Source organism: Schistocerca gregaria, chromosome 10 (genome assembly GCF_023897955.1).
Source record: "Schistocerca gregaria isolate iqSchGreg1 chromosome 10, iqSchGreg1.2, whole genome shotgun sequence".
In the NCBI taxonomy this organism is placed as follows: domain Eukaryota; kingdom Metazoa; phylum Arthropoda; class Insecta; order Orthoptera; family Acrididae; genus Schistocerca; species Schistocerca gregaria.
Window position 1 is genome coordinate 170,249,273 of NC_064929.1, and position 12,368 is coordinate 170,261,640.

Consider the following 12,368-nt stretch of genomic DNA (forward strand, 5'->3'; position numbering starts at 1 on the left):
CGTTCGTAGCAGAAAGCTGCCACTAAGTTTCTGTGGTGGGAAATCAGAGGATCGCAGATATTCGGAGGCGCTTGCAGAATGTCCACAGTGACTTGGCAGTGAACAAAAGCACGGTAAGTTGTTGGGCGAGGACGCGCTGACCCGTCCGACCTGCCGCGTGCCCGACGGCTGCACACACCCTCGGGAAATAGAAGAAACGTCTACAGCGTGTTCGTCGCCACAAAAAATGCAAACTAACTTCTATTCTCCATGACAAAACGAGATATCACACAAGTTTTTGCATCCGAGGACAGCTCCAAAACCTTCATTGGACAGTTCTTTCTCGTACAGTCCACAGCCCGCATCCCGCACATTCGGACTTCCATCTGTTTGGGTCAATGAAGGATGTCCTCCGTGGGAAGCAGTACGTGGATGATGGGGAGGTTACTGATGCAGCAAGGTTAATCAGTAGAGTGGTACCATGCGGGCTTAGGCGCTCTCCCTGTAAGGTGGCGAAGCGCAGTCACATTGAAAGGAGATAATGTTGAAAAATGGGGTTTTGTACCCAAAGGAGTATGGTATAATAAGGTGGATTGGGATTCTGAGCAAAACCAATCTGGTTTCAGAAAAGAAATATGTAGCATTACTTATTCAACTTCCCTCGTGTTTCGGAATTGCCTGTCATAGTAGAATGCGTATCATTTATATACAGCGGATAAGAAACAGCAGTGGTCCCAGCAATGATCGCTGTGGCACCCCTCACTTAACCGTGGCTCAGTCAATACTGATTGATGTGTAACTACTTGGAAATGACTTAAGATCGAAACTGCAATCGTGGAAACTGCCGATGATGAATATGATGTCAGTTAAAAAATAAACGATTTAGTGCGTTGTACCGGCCTGTGATTCCCACAAGAGTGTTGGGAGACAAGTTCATACTCCCAATATATTGATTAGCGATATACAAGTCTAACAGTGATGTAAACTGAAGTGACAGAAGTCATAGGATAGCGATATGCACATATACAGATGGCGGTAGTATCGCGTGCACAAGGTACAAAAGATGGTGGAGCTGTTAATTATACTCAGGTGACTCATGTGAAAAAGTGTCCAACCCCATTATGGCCGCACGGCGGGAATCAACAGACTTTGAACGCGGAATGGAAGTTGGAACTAGATCTATGGGACATACCATTTCGGATATCGATACGAAATTCTATATTCCCAGATTCACAGTATCAAGATTGTGACAAGAATAACAAATTTCGAGCATTACCTCTTACCATGGAGAACGCAGTGGCCGACATCCTTCTCTTAACGACCGAGAGCAGCGTCATTTGCCTAGAGTTGTCAGCGCTAACATACAAGCAACATTACGTTAAATAACCACAGAAATAAATGTGGGGCGTACGACGGACGTATCCCTTAAGAAACTGCGGCGAAAATTTGCATTAATGGGCTATGGGAGCAGACGACAGACACGATTGCCTTTGCTGACAGCACGACATCACGCGCAGCGCCTCTCCTGGGCTCGTGACCATATCGGTTGGACCCCAGATGACTGTAAAACAGTGACCTGGTCATACGAGTCCACATTTAAGCTGGTAAGAGCTAATGTGTGATTCGAGTGTAGCGAAGACCCTACGAAGCCATGGATCTTTGTTGTCAATAACATACTGTGGAAGCTGGTGGAGGCTCCGTAATGGTGTGGGCTGTGTTTACATGGAATGGACTGGGTCCTAGTTACGTTCAATTATTAGTAGGCCATTTGCGGGCATTCAAGGACTTCATTCCCTCAAACTACGATGAAATTTTTGTGGATAAAAATATGGGGTGTCACTGGGCCACAGCTGTTCGCGCTTGGTTTGAAGAACATTCTGGACAGTTAGAGCGAGTGATTTGGTCACCCAGATCGTCCGACGCGAGTCTCACAGAACATTTATAAGACGTAGTCGAGAGGTCAGTTCGTGCACAAAGTGGCGCTCCGGCTACAAAAGTAGTACTACTACTAATAATAATAATAATAATAATTTCATATGGCTCTAAGCAATATGGAACTTAACATCTGAGGTCATCAGTCAGCTAGAACTTAGAACTACTTAAACCTAACTAACCTAAGGACATCACACACATCCATGCCCGAGGCAGGATTCGAACCTGCGACCGTAGCGGTCTCGCGGTTCCAGACTGAAGCGCCTAGAACCGCTCGGCCACACCGGCCGGCGCACAGGCAACAGTTTCGCAATTATGGACGACCGTAGAGGCAGTTTGGCTCAATATTTCTTCAGGGTACTTTCAACAACTTATTCACTCCATGCCACGTCGAGATGCTACAGTACGCTGGGCGCCGGGCGAAAGGAGGTCCGACACCATATCAGGAGAAATCTCACGACATTTGTCACCTCAGTGTCATTTCGGTTAAGAGTTACACGATTAAGACAAACAAGCGGAAAAATATTAAACACGCGCTTTCAGTGGTCCATGTCCTTACAGGGTAATTTTTGTAACGCTCAAATACAGGATACCCCCCCAGAGGTGTAGCGTGCAGCTTTAAATCGGCGGCGAGCACGTGGCAGCATCCGTCCGGCGCCGCTACACGGATAGCCGGCGAGTTGTCAGGGAGAACGCAGCGCGGAGTTGCGGCGTCTTTACGAGTGTTTATTCAAAGCAAGGACGCTCGAGGCAGCGCGCCGGCTGGACAAGAAAGAAAGAAAAAAATACGACGCGAGACGCCGACGCGGCAGCCCAACCTCACGCAGCGGCGCTGGCCGGCCCGGTAGTAACACCGGCGTCCCAACGTGCGTCGCCCGGCGGTGCGTGTATCTGGCATCGCGTGCCAGAGAGCGTGTTTACGTAGCACGGGATACGACAGTCTGGAGCTCCACCGCGATTGTCAGACGAACTAATGTCCGTCTACACTCACAGCAAACCATCTTACACTGCTTCACAATTAAAACAGTAATATCAGAAATTGAGTCCGCCTTGATGCAAAACACCTTGTTATACGTTCATTTCTTTATTATACCCAACTAGTTTCAGCGACAAATATCACCATCATCAGTAGGTTTTTTAAAATCTAAAACATGCAGAAAATGGTATGGCTGTACAAACACAGTAAAACATTACTAAATTTTTTACAAATCGTCTTTTGAAATGTAGTTTTATATTGATAATTTCATACTACCTTATTTATTGTATGTTACAGGATGTTTTAAGCAATTATTGGCGCTGTGACATATTTTATGTGCTTTTTTCCGTTACTGTATTTTTACTGAGCGAACATCATGTCACCTGCAACCATGTGAGAGGCTGTTAATGAACAAATACTCAAAGGTGAACTCTGTATGTCGGCAGTATATACTTGGGTTGTCGTAGTGCTGTGTAAACCAGTTATTTTGGTGGGTATTGAGCTGTTGCTTAGCTATTCGTGTACTCACGTTCGTTGGATGGTATGTGGCTGCGTTTTTCGCACAAAAACAAAACTTTTATACTTTGTTTCTTATCCAGAATATTACGCCATCTTGCTGTTCGCGTGTGCTGCGAGAGACGTATCGCATGTGGCGAGAAAATAATATTATTGCTTGACAATGCTGAGCTACAAAGGTACTGTTGGACAGTAACAATCACAAGCAGTGATGGACAACAGGAAACGCAGTATGTTGGTAATTGAGGTGGCGTCGTGTATTTATAAAATGGAACTGATTTCATCGTATGGGAAAACAGAACCACAAACATAAATAACGTTCATCATTGACACAGATCAGACTCCCAAAATAAAGGTCGATATCGGACTCGAAGGAATATGACCTCCTCGGACGCTACTAACGCACATTTTGCACATATTATTCATGCTGGCTACCAAGCCGTGCAGGCTTCGAGGATATTGTCACACTCTTCTCTCAAGGCGGTTTTCAGTTCTTACTCGGTACAAGAAGGGGATATTCGCTGAGAAGCACGTCTGCCAAGAGCATCCCAGGCATGCGCTATAGGGCTTAGGTTCATGGAATACGCAGGGCGTTCCATACGTGCAAAACAACTTCACTTCTCGCACCTCAGTGGACCTGTGTGAACAGGCATTATCGTTCATAAATAGACGGGCACGAGCCAGAATAACTTCGCTGCAGTGCTGCTGTGCTCCCGAAAGATATGCAGCGGTTTTCTTCCGTTGTGCATAATACCTGCCACACCATAACGCTTAGGCCACACCGACAACATTTATGAATATTGTGTAGTGTGTAAAGTGTTCCTCTCTGTTTCTACATACTAACTTCTGGCTAGAACCACTTGCCACTGTGAAATGGGATTCGTCGGAGAACAACACTCTGTAACATTCTTGCTGATTCCAACCAACATTCTCCTTAAACCAACGAACTTCTACTAGATGATGGCGTGGTTGAAGTGGAACGCATTTAACAGGGTTCCGAGCATACAAACCAGGCTGATTTAATCGCTGCGAGATGGTTCTGGCAGAGACATGTGTACCGGTCTTAACTGCAAAGTTCGCAGCAATGTGTCCAGGAGTGAGATGTCTGTTCCTTTTCGCCACTGGGGCTACGTATCGATCCTCGACGGCGTTCACTTAACGAGGGAGAGCAGCGTCGTTTGCATAGAGTTGTCGGTGCTAACAGACAAGCAACACTGCGTGAAATAGCCGCTGATATCAATATATGTACTTCGTGAGATCGTCCCATTTATTCCAATATTCGAACAGCTTGTTCGTATGCAGAAAAATATGACTAAATCCGCATAGCACTTCCATCATCACCGGACTTTTTTAATCTCGGCATGACGCTTTTGGGCACTCCCATTGCTGCGGCCTCAGTAGAGACACTTTGACCGGCTTCTAGCCTTCCAAGTGCTCGTCCATATGGAATGTCACGCTAATCGGTTCCACAACAACCTTCGTCAAACACCACACTGCACGAACTACCGAATACATTCAGTCCCGTATGTGCAGTTTTTTCTACATTCAGTATCTGACATCATATGTCCTGAACGTGTGTTGTGCAGTATTATAATTTTCCTGGTACACGTGAAAATGCAAAATGTATCGGGACTACAGTTAGTAGTAGAGAAGTAATAACTTAAAACGCCATTCTACTAGATGAGCCATTTACTAGATGAGCAGTGAAAATTTAGTAATCAAATTACTTTTTTCCCTTTCATCATTGTGTGACGTTCATCAGAGAGTATAAAGTTTTTGCAAGTGTCCAAATGGTCTCATTCTCAAATATTCAATGGCTAAATTATGGGTACTTGCTCGTCATGGGCTACCATGCTTTCACGCTCCCAGTCCCACACTTTTCATAGGCAGGTTGTTCTTACACATGCAAAGACGATTTCTAGACAGTAAATAATGTCTGTTCACAGTCTGACTGAAACAGGTCCAGTGGTTTAGGAGGAGATGTGGAACATTAATACATACATACATACATTTTTATAATGCGAGGTCTGTTCGCGAAATGGAAACCACTCTGAAATTCCAATGAAGCTCTGCACAGATGTGTTGGGTAGTGTCTCTAGTAAGCCCATCTATAGGATCCCGTCGCACTTTTCAGTTCTGAGAGAAGAGTGATCACGTAAAGATAATAGTGTCTCCCGCCAATTACGATGGCCTGGTGAGAAATTTCGTGATGCCATCGATCAGTACCACCGGTCTCGCAGAAACTCAGACAGATGTCTCGATACAGTTATACTCCCCCGCCGGCCTGCGTCCATGGCACGAGGCACGTTCCGAATATTCATTCGCCTGGATGGTGATGTATCCAAACCCCGACCTCGTGTAACAAGAAGACTAGACGACGCTTCCCACCGATTCACGATCGCGTCTTGATGATCCCGTCCCCAGCAGCTGTAACCGGCAGTGTCGTTGGATCAATATGATTGCACGTACGTGCATCCGTTGTGCAGCCTCTTGTTCAACAACACGTGCTGACTGGCGTGCTGCCAAACACTTGTGCCTGCATCAACACTGCACCCCGCCGTCAGATCTGCCACAGATTGACGCCTATCGTATTCTGTAGAGTGGGCAAGCCTCTAACTAGACGTCTGTGACGATGCATGGACGACCAACAGTTTTTGGCCTACTCGTGGTATCACGGGCCTCCTTCAACTGCTTTCCACAGACGTCGGCGGTAGCACTCGAATAGGCTGCCTACTTTGCCGTTTCCAAGGTACTCGATTGCAGACGTCGGATTGTAACAATGCTCCCTTTGTCAAAGTTCCTTGTGTCAGCGTATTTCCCTATTTGAGGGAATCATCTCTGTTCCGCCAATATACATCCCTTGCCACGTCACGTACCCAAAATGCCAGCACGTGTTATTTAATCTCGTGGTGGAAGCGGTAATAATGTTTCGGCTCATCAGCGTGTATTACATAATGGTGTCCCAGAAATGTTGCGACGAACTTCGAGGGGCTGTAGGCGGTGTTTCGAGGAACAAATTGATGACAGGAGCTCATTGTGCCAAACGTCATCCAACGACACAACGGTGTGTCGAAATTGTAGGCGCTGGCGCCTGCCCCTAGGCTACCTGTTTGGCAGCAAACGTGACTGTACGCTGATGGACTGTAGGCAGGACGTCTCGCAATGTTTTCTGCTGTGCAGTGATCCCAACTGATTAACACGACCGCCTGTGGAGAAGTTGGAGCTGCCTGCTGCGTAGAAAGGCCTTGTCTGCATCTAAATACATACTCCGCAATCCAACATACAGAGTATGGCGGATGGTACCATGTACCACTACAAGTCTCCTATGAATGCGATGCTCTCTTTCATTGGTGGATGGCGGTTTCCGATACTGATTTCCATCTGCATTTTATATTTCTGCTGCATATCGGAAAACACTGTAAACTTTATGGGGTTCCAAGAGAGGAACTTTGGATGGAGATCCATGTCTGGAACGTCATCCACCGAGGAAACAGAGCATTGCTCTCACAGGAGACAAGACTTCTACGCAACAGTTAGCTCCATCTTCTTCATTGGCGATCGTGCAATCAGTCGCGATCCCTGAATAACGAACGACAACGCGAGATGTACCGTCTGCTCTCCGTCAGCGTGCAAAGTCACGTTTGCTACCGAAGGGCTGGCAAGTGGCGCCCTCGATTTGTTATTCAAGACTTCGTGTACAGCCCCTCGAAGTTAGTCGCAACATTTCTGGGACATACCGTGGAACGGACAGAGAGTGTATCTAAGACTCGTATTAATATAGCGCTTACATAAAGCACCTCAAACGCTAATGTTTAATACTCACTTTTTGTTTGTTTCCGTAATTAACCTTCGCTTATTTTCCCCTTAGTAGTGTGCATATCCAATGCATGCTACGTGATTGGTTACATGCCAACACTGAGCGAGAGGTAAACAAATAAATTCCTGTCTGCCAGTAGTTAAATATGACAGGTCACGAAGGTTTGTCATTGTAAGAAAGAAGAAAGCTATAAAAGACTAAACGAAAGCGCAAAGATAAAGACGTGATTCCCGCGCTAGGAACCAAGCCAGCAGAGATCGAAAGAGCTAGCGCGTTGTTGTGTCGCCACGATCCCTGTTAACATTTGTACGAAGTGAAAACGAATCATTTTGCGAACAGAGACCATAATAACGTGAAACGGGTGTCGAAAAAGACACAAAATTTGACTTTTAAGCGCGCAATAACAATTTGTAATATCGCGACCCAAACAGGGGAAACATTGGGAGCGGGCGCAGAGCCACACTGTACTCGCATATAACCGGAACTGGGTGTGAATCTCTGTCCGGTCATCGTTATTTACATTTTCTGTGTTTTCTAAAATTCGCTCGAGGCGAATGAAAAGATGGTTTACTCGAAAAATACACAATTCCTTGGTCCATCCCTATCCAATAGAAACTTGTTCCCGTCCCTATCCCTACTGACGCCATCCACACGACCACATGCCAGTAACTCTTTCTCCTTCATTCCTTTGTTTCTCAGCTTATTTAGGTCGCTTTTCAGTGCCGCTTAAATGGACCATCGCTCTTCTGTGACGCTCCACTAGGCCATCTCTGGCGGAAAATCGCTTCCATTAGCGACCTTCACACGACGTCACTCGGTGGCGCTGCTGGCCATCCAAGCAAAGAGTAACGGTGCATGTCAGCAGCCGGTTCGTGACGTAATTGTTAACAGTGCTTTGTTGTGACACACACCTCATGCCACTGATGTTTTCTGCGGCTCTTCTCCTGATGTAAGTAGTCAGCATATGGCAGTTTCAAGTCGAGGACAATTTCTGTAGATTCAGCGCGTTTAGCTAAGACATCACATTCCTCATTTTAGCTTATGCCAAAACAGTGCGTTGTTGCTGCTTTATTCTTTGTTAAATAAAATTTAAATAATGTTTCCGATCGTTTATTCTGATTATCGGAAAAGTTATGAATATAATAAATCGATTTCATCAAATTATTAATTCAAATTTAATTGCTGAATTAATGACATTAAACGAATTTTCCCTGGTAATGTGAGGCCAATGATGGCTTCTATGAGCGGAGAACTGTCGTCTCGTGGGCGCGGAGAATTCTTCCGAATCATGGATCGATCAGTGTATATAACAGAAGTGTCCTGACTGACTGGTTGACTCACTGACTCATCATCGTCCATTCCAGATCGCTAAGGAAAAACTTTGAAATTTGGAAAGGATGTTGATGTTATACTGTATACATCGTTTAAGAAGGGATTTTTCGAAATTCCACCCCTGAGGGAGTGAAATTGGGATTTAAAGGATTTTTCGAAAATATGTTGCTATTAAGACAATTTTTACAATTGGTATTTGGTTTCTGGATCAGAAAGAAATACATGTTTGAGCATTTTTGGATATTTAATCCCTATGGGGATGAAACAGTGCGGATATTTTTTAAAAAAATAAATGGTTATTAAAAAACTACTTAAGTATTTTTAAAGCTACATGTATTAAAAATGGTATGTGAATTCTCGGTTGGAAACAAAGAAACACGTGTTTCATTGTTTTTGGAAATTCAACCCTTAAGGGGGTTAAAAACGGGATGAAAAATTTTAAGAAAACATTTTTTAGAGCTATATCTCTGAATATATGTATTTGGATTCTAGGTTAGAAGAAAAAAAAAATAGTTTCACAGCGTTTGGAAACTCAACTTCTAAGGGGGTGAAACAGGGACAAAAAAGTGTTTTGTTAAATTAAATTAAAATTAAATTAAATTAAATTAAAACAGCTTTCAAGTTCAGTCTGTGAAAATTGGTATTTGAGTTCTAAACATATATGTGTTAGGAAATGAAAGTATCTGTGGAAGTATCACCAAAAGAACACAAACAGGCAGGATTAAAAAATGACCAGAATCGTGTTTTGATCGGAATTATATTTGGATAATACTTGCTTCCATCGTCTTCTTTGGCGTGAAACATTTAGACGATGTTGCAATTTGTGAACAACATATGAATTCAAAAAACCAAAGAAAAAGAAAAACTTTGCAGACTACACAGCCTACAGAGCAAAGCAGCGACCGCTAAGCTACTTATTCGCAATACTGTAATTTGGAAGGTAGTGGAATTCCGAGCCGTTACTTTCAAGTCCCGGTTACCTCGAGGCGCAAGCTGACCAGACCTTCCTTCCCACCTTCGCAGAGTTGGCGAGAAGGCACCACTTCAGTCCCAACTACACACGGAGTAGGAGTCCAGGCTATCACTTCGCTGCATTAAATTCTGAGTGGCCACCCTTGTTAGGTTGGCTTCAGGGTCCGCTTTCTGCCGGAGGGCGCCTACTGTATTGTATTGACCGAACTAATAAAAGTGACGAGAGGCGCTTTCGCTACCCCAGTCGCCCACACTTTTTGGTCGGAGCCATTTCGTGATAACTCTAGCGCGGGTGTCGAAGGCATTTTCATGTCTGTGGGCACACTTAGGAACCACACCTGACAGTACTAATAGACTAAGCAGCTCGTGTTAGAACTATCGTTGCTCAGTAAAATATTCGCCGCTATTTCGGTAGTGATTTCGTAGTGATGCTTCCGGTAGCAACTCGCTCGTTAGATACGATGAAGCTATACACGCTGCTGCTATAAGTCAGATCGTACTGTTCCTCCCTGGGCCTCGTTCATCGAAGATCTCTTGGCTACTTCCAACGTGATTACCTGTTTGCTCACTCTGTCTCTAAAAAGAGGCTGGACGGGTTATTCATTCTCTGTTTCACGAGTTCAGTGATTCCAATGATTTTATCTTGGCCTCCACCAAGACGTTTTCGTGCCACATTGCTGCTTAATTTGTGTCTGGAGTAACCACAAATAGAATTAACAGCCTACCTCGCATTTCATGAGTTTTATGAGTCGATATATCTGACTTTTCATCACCTCAGTCTGTCTTCTGGTCTGCAGAATTTCCCTGTTAACTCATTTAAAAAGCTTTATTTAGCTGCCAGAAACCACTGCTAGATCATACCGAGTCCTCAAACACTAATGCCGCGGCAACGGAAAATTATTAGGTGAGACTGAGTATTCCAGCTAACAGGGAATCACTGGCAGTGGTTCAGTTAATTAAACTTCAGACTCAGAATCGTCATTCCACTTTTATTTCATTTAAAATCATTGCCACCGAGTCCACACCATGCATGCATCATCTTGTAGATCGGCAATGTTCTAATCTGTGTGTGTCACAACGTAAGTTGATCTGTTACAACAGGCCGAAAGTCGGCAATAGAACTCTGAACTTTTTGCTACACATCGACTCCTTGATAATATTGCACTAACCAGTATCCAACGACAAAGCCAAAGGCGTTGTAGAAATATTATGCTGCTGCTTTATTAGGTGCGCACATTAAACAGCAGTGCAGTGCTTCCGTCGTCGGTGTGCTCAATCAAAATGGGTCGCTTTGGCTGTATTCTCTTGCCGTACCTGAGACGGTGCAACGTCAGTGGAAGATCTTACAAAAAATGTCAGTACTCACCAGATGGAGCAGTTTTTCGCACTGCAGTTGCGCTACCGCGTGGCCCTCCTGTCCCTGTGGAAAGTGAAATGGGAGTTTAAGTCTGTGCAAAAAGCCGCACACACACGCACACACAAACACACACACACACACACATGCACACACACACACACACACACACACACACACACACACACACACACACACACACACACATAGTGACATGGTGGTTCGGGCATACTGTTGTATACACAAAGGCTGCAATTTTCAAACACAAATGACAGCTCAGAGCCACATCATATTTCTCACTCTGCAACAGCTTCTGTCATGTGATATTTTAAACACAAAAGTGTGGCCTACTATGGAATTGCATCCCAGTAAAAAACAACTCGAAATGAAAATCAAGTTTTTAAATAGTATGTTTCTATGTATGACGCCTCCTCCTAAACTACTGGACCGGTTTCAAGCACACTTCTTCTAAATACTACTTACTGCCTTGAAACAATGGCTGTGGGGTAAGAACCATTTACCTGTCAAAGCGCTGGGGAGGGGGAGTGAAAAAGAAGCGTAAAAGAAGTGTAGCCCATGATGCGCAAATTCTCAGACCTTAATCATGCAGTATTTAAGATTGAGAGCACTTAGAGGCTTGCAACATAGTGCACGCATAATCTTAATCCATTACGGAACTTTTTCTCGCTGACAACGTCCACACAGTGATGAAATGAAAAAAAAAAAGTTTATCGCTTGCTATATTTTCTCTGTTCAGGCAGCAAAATTGCTGCATGAGGCAAGATGTTTTAATTTATTACTCCTTTAGTACTAGCCGTAATATTGACACACTTTGCACGCCACTGTATGGCCTGCAAAATTTTGTAGTTGTAATACATGTACTTTAGGAGATACGACGTCGTGAACGCCGAGCTGTGTAAAAACTGCCGCATCATGTATGACTTTTAATTTATTGTGAAATATGTTAAGTACATGTTAACTGTTTCGGCAAAGCCAAGGGCTCCAGACTGTAGCGCCTAGAACCGCACGGCCACTCCGGCCAGCTCACTATATTAGTGTCGAACGTCGTGAGCACATAAACTGACGCATCTGGAGAGCCACGTGAAGAAAGATGTACTAAGAGTACTAGCGTGCTACTAAGTCTTCATTCCTTCCATATACGCCACCTGCTATTCCCTAATCAATCAATCTGTTGAATGACTACCAGACATAAACTGTTCTCCGGAAATGCATTTCTTGTTATACCCTCTCTTCATTTAATAACCTCAGTACTTTGGCCATCGTCAGTTGTTTTGACAGAAACACAGCGTAATTCTATAATGAAACAGTTACATCAAGAAGATATTTTGGTTCACGAGCAAATTTAGATTTTTATCACCATACAAAGAAATTAAATCAGCTGTGCATAAATGAAATGGGAGTACCATCTGAGGTCTCGGAGGATATGGCAATCCTACTGGGTGCCAGCTATCGTCCTTTGCACATAGTGC

At 44.3% G+C, this 12,368-nt stretch overlaps 1 long non-coding RNA gene across 1 annotated transcript in view; it reads right to left on the reverse strand.

Moving 5' to 3' along the window:
• Window positions 1-12,368, reverse strand: part of LOC126293541 (uncharacterized) — a 616,677-nt gene that overhangs the window by 506,461 nt on the left and 97,848 nt on the right. Inside the window, exon 2 of the long non-coding RNA XR_007552302.1 lies at window positions 10,891-10,944. This is a non-coding gene — a long non-coding RNA (uncharacterized LOC126293541). The remainder of the gene's footprint in view (window positions 1-10,890; window positions 10,945-12,368) is intronic.